Consider the following 15,375-nt stretch of genomic DNA (forward strand, 5'->3'; position numbering starts at 1 on the left):
ATACTTAATACGTAACGCTTAAAGCAATTTATTTAGGGCCTGTTTACTATTATATTAATGGGCTGAGGTGTATAAAATGCTTATTCGGTAAGATTATAGACCTGTTTACTTAGGCCTTAAATTAATGAGATACGTGACCCGATGCATTATCTATTAATGTGGGAAATTTTTTTTTTTTTTCCTTTTTTGGCTAAAAACATGAATTAAATTAAAAAAAGTATTTCACCCAATAGTGAACTACAATACAAGGGCCATTGTAATGGATTTACATGCTTTAGCCATATCCATACAATTACATCATGTGGCAAAAAATACATATTCTCCAAAACTACTTTGAACTACTTAAACAACAAATTCATTACAAACTACAAACGCCGACTTCTTTCTATACAAATTTAAATCAATAACCATGGTTGTGTACTCCAAATCACCCATGACACATACAGGACCATCCCATTTGAAGCCATTTTACTTGTATGAAACCATATAACTTTCTTCTCCCTTTCGTTCCTTAGTGCATAAACATTGAAAATACCTCTACATTATTAGGAATAAAAGTAAGAAGAGTAGCTATCCAATGAAACCGATCTCTAAGTTTGAAACAATCAACTCTCCAACTCGAGATTAAAACAATCAACCCTTTCGTTCCTTATTAATGTTGGAAATGGCACTTGTCCCCATCCAGCAATTATTTTCCCTATACTTTCTCAATATTACCCTTCCCTTTTACTACTTCATTCATTAACTTCTTCTCTTCCCTTTTTATTTTCTTTTCACCTTCTACATTCATAACTTCTTCTGGGTTTTAAGTTCTTCTCTATCAAAACTCATAGATGATTTTGACAATAATACACGACATTATAGGAATATTGAAGTTTGATTTTTTATGAACCTCATAACTTCCGGCGACTTCAATACTCCTGCACGTGTCAAAAATGATCTATACGAACACCCTACCAAACGCATCATTTTTTTTTTTTTTTTTGGTTACTCAGGAACCCCCCTACGAACGAATCTTTGACTCCCCCGCAGAGGGTAAATCTGGGGGAACGAGCCCGCTGAGTGCCAGACCCGCTACCGGGTGAATTGTCTTTCGACATCCCTCCAGTCATCTCCCTTTTTGAACAAGCTGAGGCGGAACTCAAACTCGAACCCGGGTGGATGCTATCATGGGGATAGCTCAGTGGCCATCCAGGCTATGCCCGGATGGTTACCAAACGCATCATCGATGACACTGAACAAGTTCTCGATAAAGCTTTATTTCTCGTCCGTAAGCATTTTACACAACTGATTTGATTTTTTTCTGATAGATTTTTATGAATATATAAATTAGGACTTGTAATTTTAACAAAAGATTTAGGAAAGTTCGTTGTTGTTAACGATGATTGAAAGCAATTGAATAGTGTCTTTGTTGCTACTGGCGATGGACAATGGTTTCATTGAGGAAATTATATTAATAATTAATAATCTTTTTAAATGTTGGTATACATATAAATATAGATATAAACATGCTGCTTGAATGTTCTTTGTGATAGTTGGATTTGGATTGAAAAGCTACGGCTTGATTATTGATTGTTGTTATCGACGATTGTAGGCTTTAATTTTGAATGTTGTTATTCTTAACTTGAAGAAGAGATTGAGTTGATAAAAGAAGGCTTGTATTACGAAGAATGAATTCATAATTGACATAAACAAAATTAAACAATACAATACAGTGTAAAGCATTCCATTAAATAATTTCTACGTAGTACAATTAAATGGTTTATATAATAGAAATATAATAATAATAATGTACACAATTTAAGGGTAAAAAGGTCAATTTATCATTCATATTTTTTATTCAGCATAAAAAGTAAACGGAATTACGCATTCACTGAAATATCCATTCTGCCATCTATATTCATTATGTCATCTATATCCATATAGAACTTAATAAAAAAAAATGGTAAACAGGCCCTTAGTGTTCATTCATTTTTCAAATGAATCTATATACAAGTTCATTCATTATCCAAATGAATTTATATATAATTTGGATCGTAAATTGAGCTGGAAAAAAAAAACATAAAATCACAACTTCAAACTTTTTTTCCTGGGGTCATGTAACGTATTAGTAGGCTCTTACCCATTGGGTTTTTTCATTAATCCACTTTTAAGGCCCAAATATAACTAGGAAGTAGGAACCAATATTGTATTGGGCTAGTTGTGTTGATGGGTTTTATTAGTAAGAGTTTTTCACATCAAACTTGAAATCACCATTTGTATTTGTTTTTATATTTTTTTTTCTTTGAAATTGAAATCGTTGAAACTTCAAAGTTCAAACAAATTTTTTTTAGTAAGCGTAGAACCCTCCCTATGAACGAGCATATTGGCTCCCTCATTGAAAGTAAAACCTCGGGTAATCAAGTCCCCCCTGCATCGCGAGACCTGGACTACCTGGTACCGGATGAATTGCGCATTATGCGCACCCTCTAGTCACACTCTCTTTTTGAACAATTTGGCATAACCAGAAATTAAACCCGATGGTGTGCTTTATTGGGCAACTCGATGACCACTCAGACAAGTCTGCGTGATTAGTTCAAACAATTTTAGTACAGGAATAAGCAAAAGGGCAGAACAAGTAACATTTCCAATGTTAGACATCGTTGACCGACCTTAGGAGGGAATAAGCAAATGCAACGCTCAAATATAAAGGCTCGTTGGACCTCTACAGCAAAAATCAAAATTACAGTATGAGTATCTTTAGCAAAACTAAGATAATGATTAATGAACCTGTTGGAACCCACAAACTCTTGGAATACCACATTAACTTAGAAGTTAATGAATGACTTGATTGTGGCTTTTAATATGATTGAATGGAGACTTATGGTCTTCATTCTTATGGCTATATAAGGAGAGCTCATCTCTTTGTTGATCCACACACAAGACACAAGTAAAAGCAAAAAAGAGTGAAATAAATACACACAATTGAGTTGAAAGAAAAAAGTGTTGGTACTTGGTAAACTATTGAAGGAAATTAGGTTGTGAGAACCGAAAGCCTTCCGTTCGTGATTGCTTTCTCTATCGGTAATCTAAACTTCGATCATAATCGTTCCGCTGCTAGTATTCGATATTTCTTGAATCTATTATTTATACTACAATGGTATCAAAAGCAATGAAGTTTATTTTCCGGTTAATACTTTTTTTTTCCTTTCATTAGTTGATACTGCATGAGTTACGATTTTTCTTATTTTTCTTATTATGATAAAATCTTTTAAATTGGGAACACATTGTACATGAGAATTAGCGAAATCAAAATAAATAAATAAATGAACTTTGAAAGGATTTGGTTGAAATATAATTCTCTTTAAATATCGTGGCTTCTAAAATCTATCCATATAATTCTCCCTTACATTCATGTGGATGTGTATCTCGGTAGAGAATCAGAAGGATGGATATGTGACTTCATATTAACTAAAATATTGTTTAACTATTATATGTTTTCTTTTAGTAAGTATCTATGTGATTCGTATGTGTTTCGTATGTGATTCCTGATTTAATTATTTTGGAAAATGCATGAATATGTACACTATATTATTGGTTGGTATAGACTTCAACTGAATATGTATCCAAGCCATTCTTTTTTTTCCTTTTCTTTCCTCGTTAAAACCGGATGAACCTATCTTATTACTATTGCCGAATTAAAAGAATGAAGATAAAAAGGATCTGTTGCTTCAATAATATTTATTATTTGTAGGTTATCTTTCTTTATTTAATTATGCTCCACTAATGCCTTTGTGATTGATAAATGTTTAGTTTGATTATGATTTTAACATCTAAAAATAAAATAGATGGCATTTATGTATGATTATTGAATATTATGTAATTGTGTAAACATGATTACACAAAAAAAAGGGTAATAAACATTTTGTATATTAACCTCTTAGTTAATATAAGTGTATTCATTAAACGTTTTTGTATATTAACTTTCTAATTAATATACTTAATCACCTTTTGGCTTTCGTAATCAAAATGTTAAAAATAAGTTTATTTATTAAATATATCGTTTGTAGATAATGGTTGAAAGAGCTTAAGAGAGTGGCATCTTTTAAATTGAAAGATATATTTCTACATGAAAATTATAACTTTATAATCTAGCACTTTGAAGGTTTCAAAGAATGAAACATGGTAGTGAAAAATCATACTAATCGGATTTAGAATGAATTTATAACCTTGTATATTTTATTGTGTTAATAATAGTTTCATAATAGGTCTATGGATGATAATTGGAAACATGGTGACCTTTTTCTCTATAGCCTATGATGAACTATTATCTAATAAAATAATATAGTTGCAAGATGATTGAATATTTTGATGGATATAACTAATCTTGCACGGAAAGTCGGAGTGTCCCGAGTTGCGTGGGGATCATGTTAAGAAGCTAGAGAAGGCGCCGGGTACGGCTAGGGGATGCAATTATTTGATGACTAATGATGAAGCCAAACAATCCAATGAAGTGGTCTCGGGTACTTTCACGGTTAACTCTAATCCGGCAAGTATACTATTTGATAATGGTGCTAATTAGTCGTTTGTGTCTCCAAAGTTTGTGCCTAAGCTTAATAAACCGCTAGCTAAGTTAAGTCATCCGGTAGAAGTCGAAATACTGGATGGTAAGACGGTGCCAGGGGTTGATGTGTGTAAAAATTGTGATGTTGTGTTTGGTGCCGAAACCTTTAAAATCAATCTTATCCCGATGACTTTGGGTGCGTTTGATATCGTTGTTGGTGTGGACTGACTTGATCGTTATAGAGCCGATATTGCATGCCATGAGAAGTGTATTCGGGTAAAGACCCCAAGTAGGGGAGAGTTAATTATTCACGGTGAGAAACAGAGAGAGAATTGTACCATTGTGTACTTATGCACGGGCACGTCGGCTCTTAGGTGGCGGTGGCATGGCTTTTTGTTGGTCCCTTGATTAACAACAGAAGTATTGTAGAGGGGGGTGAATACAATTCTTTAGTTTATCTTAACAGATTAAGCTAATTGGTATTCGTGCAAGTAAATTAAATAAGAGTCAAAGGTAATTTTCAACGATTATTCTTTATTGATATAAATCACAAAGAATCACAACTATCCTTGGTGAAATGATAGTTGGTTGATACAGATTCACCTAAGTTATAGCTATTGAGGTTATCTAAAGCTATTACACGTTTGGACTCTTAATAAATAAAACTCAAACCATTAGTTGTTACAATAGTGAATACATCAATTTATAGTAGTCCTATTAACCGTGTAAATATTCTATTGTCCACTGGTACATAGGATGTCTATACTTGTGGGGACAACTGTGTAACATCCCGTTTTTTTTATATATTATCTTTCTTTATCTAAATTCGCATCTTTCATTAACTAGCGTTCCTAATATTCCCGTTATTTAATTATAACATCTCTCGTTAATTTGCGTTTTTAAAATAATTCGTTTGGTTATTTCACGCACCCTCTTTTAAACTCGAGGGACCAAAGTTTCCAAGGGGCCAAACTAGTTGACTAGGTCAACTAGTCAAACCCCACCACCACCACTTATTCAGTTTACCTCTCTTCTCTCTTTTCTCTCTAGTTCAAGAACACTCTTTTTCTCTCAATTCATTCATTCATCATCTAAATCAATTCAAGCAAACAAACATCAAAACAAATTACATATTCGTGATCCTCTCTTCATCCTCTACGTTTTGATACTAACTTCATCTCTTTTGGGTAAGTTTCTAAAAACTCTAGATTTCTCCAAATTCGATTTATTGACTTGAAATGGTGTTAGTTAGTGTCTATGGCTCGAGTCTAACATGAATATGTGATTTATTTGCTCGATTTGTTGTTTTGGAGTAACTTGCATGAACACTTGAAATGGGTTAGTTTAATATTTGATTTTGGATGATTAAATGTTGTTTAAATGTTAAAGTTCATGTATTAAATATGTTACTAGCATCATTAGCTTCGTTTTGGTATGTAGGTTGATTTAGAAAAGCCTCATTTACAAAATGGTTGAATTCATGATTCTTGGTTAGGGTTTGATGAACTTTAAAATGAATTTTTGATGCATTGAATGCTATGAAATGTTGTTAGTAAGTGTTTAGTTGTATTGTATGTTTAATTACCATTGAAACGGCATATTGTATGTGAAAATTGGATTCCCGAATTGTCTTATGCATTTTAAGAACTTGAACTTTTGATTATGAACGATTATTGAACATTCGATGAGAATTTGATTATTGTGAATGCTAGTTTTAATTGATGATATGTATTTAGTTGTATTCCTTGTCAAAATACCTTTTCAACGATATAAGATACGTGTCTTAATTGTTTTCGGTTCATAAATTGCGTTTGTTTGAAGTTTGGCTTGACACTTAGAAATTTTCAGCATCAAAAATCTGTAGTTCATTTGGATGCTGTCCCAATCTTGGACGCCGTCCAATCCTTCACTGTTGGACGCCGTCCAGCCATTCTGGACACCGTCCAGATGAACTGCAAAATTCTGTCCAACTTTGTAAATTTTCGTTTAATTCTAACTATGCTACGCAACTCCGATTAACCTGAAACTTGGCCAACATGTTTATATATAATTACTAATTGAAGAAAAATTGTCGGATACCCGACCCGACCCTGTTGACTTTTACTTTGACTAAGTTTGACTTTTAGTCAAACTTAGCCAAATACTTATGCAATCATTCTAACGTGCTTTTATACTTGATTCTTGCATGAAACTTGACAACTTGATTCACATGCTATATTAATCGAGTCGTAACGAGCCATAGGACTAATTGAACACATTTCGATCGACCTTGTGTCGTAACTGGTAATTGATATGAATTATTTGTTTAGGTCAAGGCTAAGCAACTTTCTTTTGCGCAACGTTTAATTTCAAGTACTTTGGCATGCAACTACGGTGAGATCATAGTCCCACCTTTTCAACAACTTTTATTCTTTAAATCGTGGGCTGAGAAACATATACATTGTATACATTTTATACTTCCATACTTTTATACATTGAACACAAATACGAAAGCAAAGATACATACGAGTTAGAACAAAAATCCTCAAGTCCAATTATCATTAGTTACCCTTGTAGGGTGTAAGCGAGAACTTATGTTGTGTGGCCATACGGTTTTGACGAACCCTCATTCGGATGAATGAAACGTATTTTCGGGATATAGTGTAGGTTCTAACACTATTATGTAGAGGTAAGATTCAGTTAAGCTTTGGTAATTGGGTGCTCGTGATAAAAACAACATCTTTTGAGATGTATACGCTTGGATACTAAATCTTGTGGTTCAAAAACATACTTTTACAAATACACCTATGATTTCACCAACGTTTTTTCGTTGACAGTTTTCTATATGTTTTCTCAGGTTCATATTTCGCTACTTGATACATGCTTCCGCATACTTTGAATACTTGCTTGGGGTCCAGCATACATGCATACGCTAGTGATAGCACCTATGGATTCAAACTTAAAGCATACTTACTTATGCTATTTATAGCAACCATGATTTTCAACTTATTATGTCGTAAGTTATTTAAATTATAATTTACAACTTCTGTAAACTTATACTTGTTTTCGAACTGTTTGGTAAACTAAACTTGTAAGTCTTGTACGTTTCAAACGAATGCGACATACTTTTGGTCAAACGCGTCTCATTTAGGGACTATGACCATGTAACAGGACCTAAGTTAACGACGCCATCAATGACGATTTGGCCGGGTCGCTACAAACTGCATAAGAGAGCGTGCTCTCTTTTTTCCTCTTTGGTAGCTATTTGCAGGAACACCCCGAATCGGTTTAGCACCATTATTTGATTAAACAAATAGAATGTTGTGTTCTCTAGGCGTCGACAAAGAATAACACATGTCTGCACATGTGTTAAACTTCTGCATTCCCACATAGTCTTGTAAGGTCACTTGTCAACTGCCGACGCGTGTCCTTTTCTGTTCAACTTTGTCTTTGACTTCTGTTGAATAGTACATTTGATGTAGACCACTCAGGAAACCACTATGCTTGTAATGGAGCATAGCTGTCTTGTTTTGTATGCTGCTTTCCAGCCATGCTAGTTCTTCTATGCTGAATCACTTGATATTCTTGAATTACTCGGTACACATCTTGTGCTGATCGAAGAATACTGTCTACCTTGTGCTGGTAGAATAGGCAGCAAACTAAACACTCGACACAACAATATTTGCTATTTATACATTAACAAACCTGTGCTGGCTGCACATTACATTCTAGTGTACATATCTGCTGTTTTGTCATGATTAAATCCTTAATTACAATGAGGACTCAACAATCTCCCCCTATTTGATGATGACAAAACTTATGACATAAAAAGTAAAACACTAAAGCTGTAGTGACCCGAACTTTTCCATGTTTATATATATTAATTGAGATTGATATTTACATGACTAAATATTTCTAACGTGTTAAGCAATCAAACTTGTTACTTGATTAATTGAAATAGGTTTCATATAGACAATTGACCACCCAAGTTGACCGGTGATTCACGAACGTTAAAACTTGTAAAAACTATACGATGACATATATATGGTTATATATATAGTTAATATGATTTTATTATAAGTAAGTATCTCATTAGGAATTTTAACAATGAGTTATATACATAAAAAATGAGACTATTAAATTAAGAAACTCGAAAACGATATATATAACGATTATCGTTATAACAACGTCTTACTAGGTACATATGAATCATATTAAGATATTGATACACTTGGTTAATTATGTTAAATGATAAGTAAATCTATCATTGAGTATATTAACAATGAACTACATATGTAAAAATAATACTACTAACTTAATGATTTCGAAACGAGACATATATGTAACGATTATCGTTGTAACGACATTTAACTGTAACGACTAACGATGACTTAACGACTCAATTAAAATGTATATACATGTAGTGTTTTAATATGTATTCATACACTTTTTAAAGACTTCAAGACACTTATCAAAATACTTCTACTTAACAAAAATGCTTACAATTACATCCTCGTTCAGTTTCATCAACAATTCTACTCGTATGCACCCGTATTCGTACTCGTACAATACACAGCTTTTAGATGTATGTACTATTGGTATATACACTCCAATGATCAGCTCTTAGCAGCCCATGTGAGTCACCTAACACATGTGAGAACCATCATTTGGCAACTAACATGAAATATCTCATAAAATTACAAAAATATGAGTAATCATTCATGACTTATTCACATGAAAATAAAATTACATATCCTTTATATCTAATCCATATACCAACGACCAAAAACACCTACAAACACTTTCATTCTTCAATTTTCATCATCTAATTGATCTTTCTCAAGTTCTATCTTCAATTTCTAAGTGTTCTTCATAAATTCCATAAGTATAGTTTCATAAAAATCAAGAATACTTCCAAGTTTGCAAGTCTACTTCCAAGTTTTCTAATCCATTCCAAGTAATCATCTAAGATCAAGGAACCTTTGTTATTTATAGTAGGTTATCTTTCTAATTCAAGGTAATATTCATATTCAAACTTTGATTCAATTTCTACAACTATAACAATCTTATTTCGATTAAAATCTTACTTGAACTGTTTTCGTGTCATGATTCTGTTTCAAGAAATTTCAAGCCATCCAAGGATCCTTTGAAGCTAGATCAATTTTTCTCATTTACAGTAGTTTTATCCAGAAAACTTGAGGTAGTAATGATGTTCATAACATCATTCGATTCATACATATAAAGCTATCTTATTCGAAGGTTTAAACTTGTAATCACTAGAACATAGTTTAGTTAATTCTAAACTTGTTCGCAAACAAAAGTTAATCCTTCTAACTTGACTTTTAAAATCAACTAAACACATGTTCTATATCTATATGATATGCTAACTTAATGATTTAAAACCAGGAAACACGATGAACACCATAAAATCGGATATACGCCGTCGTAGTGAAACCGGGGGCTGTTTTAGTTTGGATAATTAAAAACTATGATAAACTTTAATTTAAAATTTGTTCTTCTGGGAAAATGATTTTTCATATGAACATGAAACTATATCCAAAAATCAAGGTTAAACTCAAAGTGGAAGTATGTTTTCTAAAATAGTCATCTAGACGTCGTTCTTTCGACTGAAATGACTACCTTTACAAAAATGACTTGTAACTTATATTTCCGACTATAAACTTGTACTTTTTCTATTTAGATTCATAAAATAGAGTTTAATATGAAACCATAGCAATTTAATTCCCTCAAAACGGATTTAAAATGAAGAAGTTATGGGTAAAACAAGATTGAATATCTTTTGATCTTTTTAGCTACGGGAAATGTTTAACAAATCTATACAAATCATATCCTAGCTAACTTATATTGTATTATACATGTATTCTAATATATTATGTAATCTTGGGATACCATAGACACGTATACAAATGTTTTGACATATCATATCGACCCATGTATATATATTATTTGGAACAACCATATACACTCAATATGCAGTAATGTTGGAGTTAGCTATACAGGGTTGAGGTTGATTCCAAAAATATATATACTTTGAGTTGTGATCAAGCCTGAGACGTGTATACACTGGGTCATGGATTGATTCAAGATAATATATATCGATTTATTTCTGTACATCTAACTGTGGACAACTAGTTGTAGGTTACTAACGAGGACAGCTTACTTAATAAACTTAAAACATCAAAATGTATTAAAAGTGTTGTAATTATATTTTGAACATACTTTGATATATATGTACACATTTGTTATAGGTTCGTGAATCGACCAGTGGCCAAGTCTTACTTCTCGACGAAGTAAAAATCTGTGAAAGTGAGTTATAGTCCCACTTTTAAAATCTAATATTTTTGGGATGAGAATACATGCAGGTTTTATAAATGATTTACAAAATAGACACAAGTACGTGAAACTACATTCTATGGTTGAATTATCGAAATCGAATATGCCCCTTTTTACTAAGTCTGGTAATCTAATAATTAGGGAACAGACACCCTAATTAACGCGAATCCTAAATATAGATCTATTGGGCCTAACAAACCCCATCCAAAGTACCGGATGCTTTAGTACTTCAAAATTTATATCATATCCGAAGGGTGTCCCGGAATGATGGGTATATTCTTATATATGCATCTTGTTAATGTCGGTTACCAGGTGTTCACCATATGAATGATTTTTATCTCTATGTATGGGATGTGTATTGAAATATGAAATCTTATGGTCTATTGTTACGATTTGATATATATATAGGTTAAACCTATAACTCACCAACATTTTTGTTGACGTTTAAATCATGTTTATTCTCTGGTGAATACTAAGAGCTTCCGTTGTTGCATACTAAAATAAGGACAAGATTTGGAGTCCATGTTTGTATGATATTGTGTAAAAACTGCACTCAAGAAACATATGTCGATGTAATATATTTCTATTGTAAACCATTATGTAATGGTCGTGTGTAAACAGTATATTTTAGATTATCATTATTTGATAATCTACGTAATGTTTTTAAAACCTTTATTGAAAAAATAAAGGTTATGGTTGTTTTAAAAATGAATGCAGTCTTTGAAAAACGTCTCATATAGAGGTTAAAACCTCGCAACGAAATCAATTAATATGGAATGTTTATAATCAATATGAACGGGACATTTCAAAAGCCAGCCATAAAGGACCTAATGAAAATAGGCAGTAAAAATTGTCCCTTTTTGGTTTGTTTTTGGGATCTTTTGCTGAGCTATCTATATCTTATAAATTGATATGATTTTTAAGATAAACTCATTTCACAGTCATTACTACAAATATATACAACATTTACAAGGTAGTATAATGAATTATGAAATAACAAAAGATACAAATTTAGCCCAAGAAGACTATCTATCTTTATCTTTATCCTTCTCTTTTTCCTCATCAGATAGCTCTTCTTCTTTGACTTTCAAGGCTGCCCAGGCTTCAGGGAAGTTCAGGCAAGTCAGCAGGATCAAACACTGGAATTTGAGGAGGTAGAATGATGGGATCTCTTCTGTGTGGGCCAGCACCAATAGATTTCTTTATTTTAGGCATCCGTGATAGAACTTCTTCTACTATCACTTTTGGTGCATTCCCATACTTAGCTGCTTTATCAAAGAGTTCTTGAAGTTTAGGTTTGAGTGTATCTTTGAGAGCACTTTTACCTTTATCAATGAAGTACTGCAGTATCTCCATCCATTCACCGAATCCAAAGGTTCTTAGATCCATGTAATCTACCCTCTCATAGACATTATTGTCCCTGCTAACACTGAAGGACCTCTTTGTTCCTTTATGCACTTTGATGATCTTGCCAGTGTTAGATCTTCTGGTCATCACATCAGCATACTTACTCATAAAGAAATGGTCAGATAGCTCTTTTTTACTTCAGTAGGTACCTTCTAGCAGATTCCAGTTTATCAAATACCTTGTCCTGAGCTTTGACTATAGCTTTTGCTAACTTGAGAGATGCAACCTCTTATTTTCTTTCAGCAGCCAGTTTAGCTTCTTCTTCCCTAAGCCTCAGCCTTTCAGCATACTCAACATCATCCCTTCTTTGCTGTTCAAGTTGAATACTTGTAATGTATTCATTCACTGCGATGTTCAGGGATTTTGCTGTTGCAATCAATTGCCTATCTTCATCAGTTGTCAAGGCATTGCAATATTGCTCTAAGTCCATACCGAGCTGCAAAGCCTCATAAAAGAGGGCTTTCTCCTCTGTGGAGCCTTTAAACACTGTTGTATAAGTACATACCTATATCAATGTTGAACTCCATGGCATTAATGTATAATTGCTGGTCAAGTGGATGATACAACAGTCTGATATGGCGTATTCTTTTTGGTATTCCTGCTGCTCTTTGTTCTAGCAGCTCAGGAACAATGATCTCAAGCCTATAAGCCTCTCTTTCATTTGGATTCATCTTTCTTAAGTCATTTGGTTTATCATTTGGTTTTGGGAAGATGGAGGATATAGAAAAGGTGAATCTACTGTGCCAGAGGGACCCACTGGTTCAAAGTCATAATGTTCATCCAGTGTCCTATCAAAATAAGCAAGAGTCTGTGCAGGTATTGGTGATAGTATAAAGGTTGAGCTGCCCCTACCCAGACTGTAAAATTAGCAGCATCAGCAGAATCGATATCAGATTTAGCTTCCAGCTTATCCTCTTTTGTTGGGTCTTCAACTCTTGTTTCACCCAGCATCACACTTCTGGCTGGGTCTTCAATCACATCACTCCTTGCTGTGTCTTCAGTACCAGCTGACTGATTAGTATCAGCTGGTACAACTGCCACAGTACCTTCACCAGCTGCCTCAAATAAGGGCTCTTTCATTAGGGGCTGGTTGTCCCTAGGGCAGATTTTACCCTTTGTTTATCAATAGGCTTGGGTTAAGCTAGTGGTTCTTGTGTTGATACTGGTTCTTGTGGAGGTAGTAGGGAAGTGATTGCAAGATACTCCCCTTCAGTAGCAGACAGATCTGTCTCTACTGGTTTCTCCTCCTCATCATCAAGGTTGATGAACTCTGCTGGCTGTTGTGGTGCAGCTGGCTGAGCAGAAGATGCAGGTCGAGAAGATTGGCTGGTTTCCAACATAGCATCCAACCATTTCATAAACACATCAGCTCTTTCTCCTACTGACATGTTAGAATCCAAATATCTTTGCATCTCTTCAGGTGTCATCTTTTTGATTCTATCTGTTCGCTCAGCATACAACTTTTCATTCTTTCTATCATACTTCACCATGAATTAGAATTTCTTTTTAAAGCATCCCTCTTGTATTTATTTATGCTAAGCAGTTCATCACGAATATCAAGCTTTTCAGGATTGAGGCTTCTTCTATGCTCAATTCTATGTCTTTTTCTAGCAGCATAGACCTCAAATTTAGCATTGAAGGCATCATTTAAATCCTGATGTCTCTTCTGATGCCTCTCCATTTTTCTTTTCATCTTTCTTTCAATGGTTTGAGAGACAACAAAAGATTCAGCTACAGCCAGTTCAGAAACATCACTGGGCTTACTGCCAGAACCAATATCATCCACAGATGTGGCAGGCATACTGGGTTGAGATTCACCAGCAGCCTTAACACTCGCTTCAGTGAAATGTCCCGTTCATATTGACTATAAACGTTCCATATTAATTGATTTCGTCGTGAAGTTTTGACCTCTATATGAGACGTTTTTTAAAGACTGCATTCATTTTTAAAATAACCATAACCTTTATTTTTATCGATAAAGGTTTAAAAAGCATTACGTAGATTATCAAGAAATGATAATGTAAAATATACCGTTTACACGCGATCATTACATAATGGTTTACAATAAAAATATGTTACATCGAACTAAGATCTTGAATGCAGTTTTTACACAATATCATACAATCATGGACTCCAAATCTTGTCCTTAATTTAATATGCAACAGCGGAAGCTCTTAATAATCACCTGAGAATAAACATGCTTAAAACGTCAACAAAAATGTTGGTGAGTTATAGGTTTAACCTATATATTATCAAATCATAATAATAGACCACAAGATTTCATTTTTTCCATAAATATACATCTCATATCAAGCATTTCGCAAACTGTATAGAGATAAAATTTATTCATATGTTGAACACCTGGTAACCGACCTTAACAGGATGCATATAGAATATCCCCATCATTCCGGGACGCTCATCGGATATGATAATTCGGAGTACTAAAGCATTCGTACTCGGATGAGGCTTGTTGGGCCAAATAGATCTATCTTTAGGATTCGCGTCAATTAGGGGCCATTTCCCTAATTCTTAGGCTACCAAGCTAAAAAGGGGCATATTCGGTTCGATAATCCAACATAGAAAGTAGTTTTGATTACTTGTGTCTATTTTGTAAAACATTTATAAACTGCATCTATTCTCATCCCAAAATAATAGATTTTAAAAGTTGGACTATAACTCACTTTCACAGATTTTTACTTTGCCGGAAATAAGACTTGGCCACTGGTCGATTCACAAATCTATAACAATATGTACATATACATCAAAGTATGATCGAAATATATTCACAACATTTTTTATTACATTTTAATGATTTAAGTTTATTAAGTCAGATGTCCTCGTTAGTAACCTACAACTAGTAGTCTACAGTTAGATGTACAGAAATAAATCAATATATATATATATATATATATATATATATATATATATATATATATATATATATATATATATATATATATATATATATATTATTTTGAATCAATCCACGATCCAGTGTATACACGTCTCAGGCTAGATCACAACTCAAAGTATATATATTTTTGGAATCAACCTCAACCCTCTATAGCTAACTCAATCATTACTGCATATAG

The sequence above is a fragment of the Rutidosis leptorrhynchoides genome, chromosome 9 (genome assembly GCF_046630445.1).
Source record: "Rutidosis leptorrhynchoides isolate AG116_Rl617_1_P2 chromosome 9, CSIRO_AGI_Rlap_v1, whole genome shotgun sequence".
Classification (NCBI taxonomy): domain Eukaryota; kingdom Viridiplantae; phylum Streptophyta; class Magnoliopsida; order Asterales; family Asteraceae; genus Rutidosis; species Rutidosis leptorrhynchoides.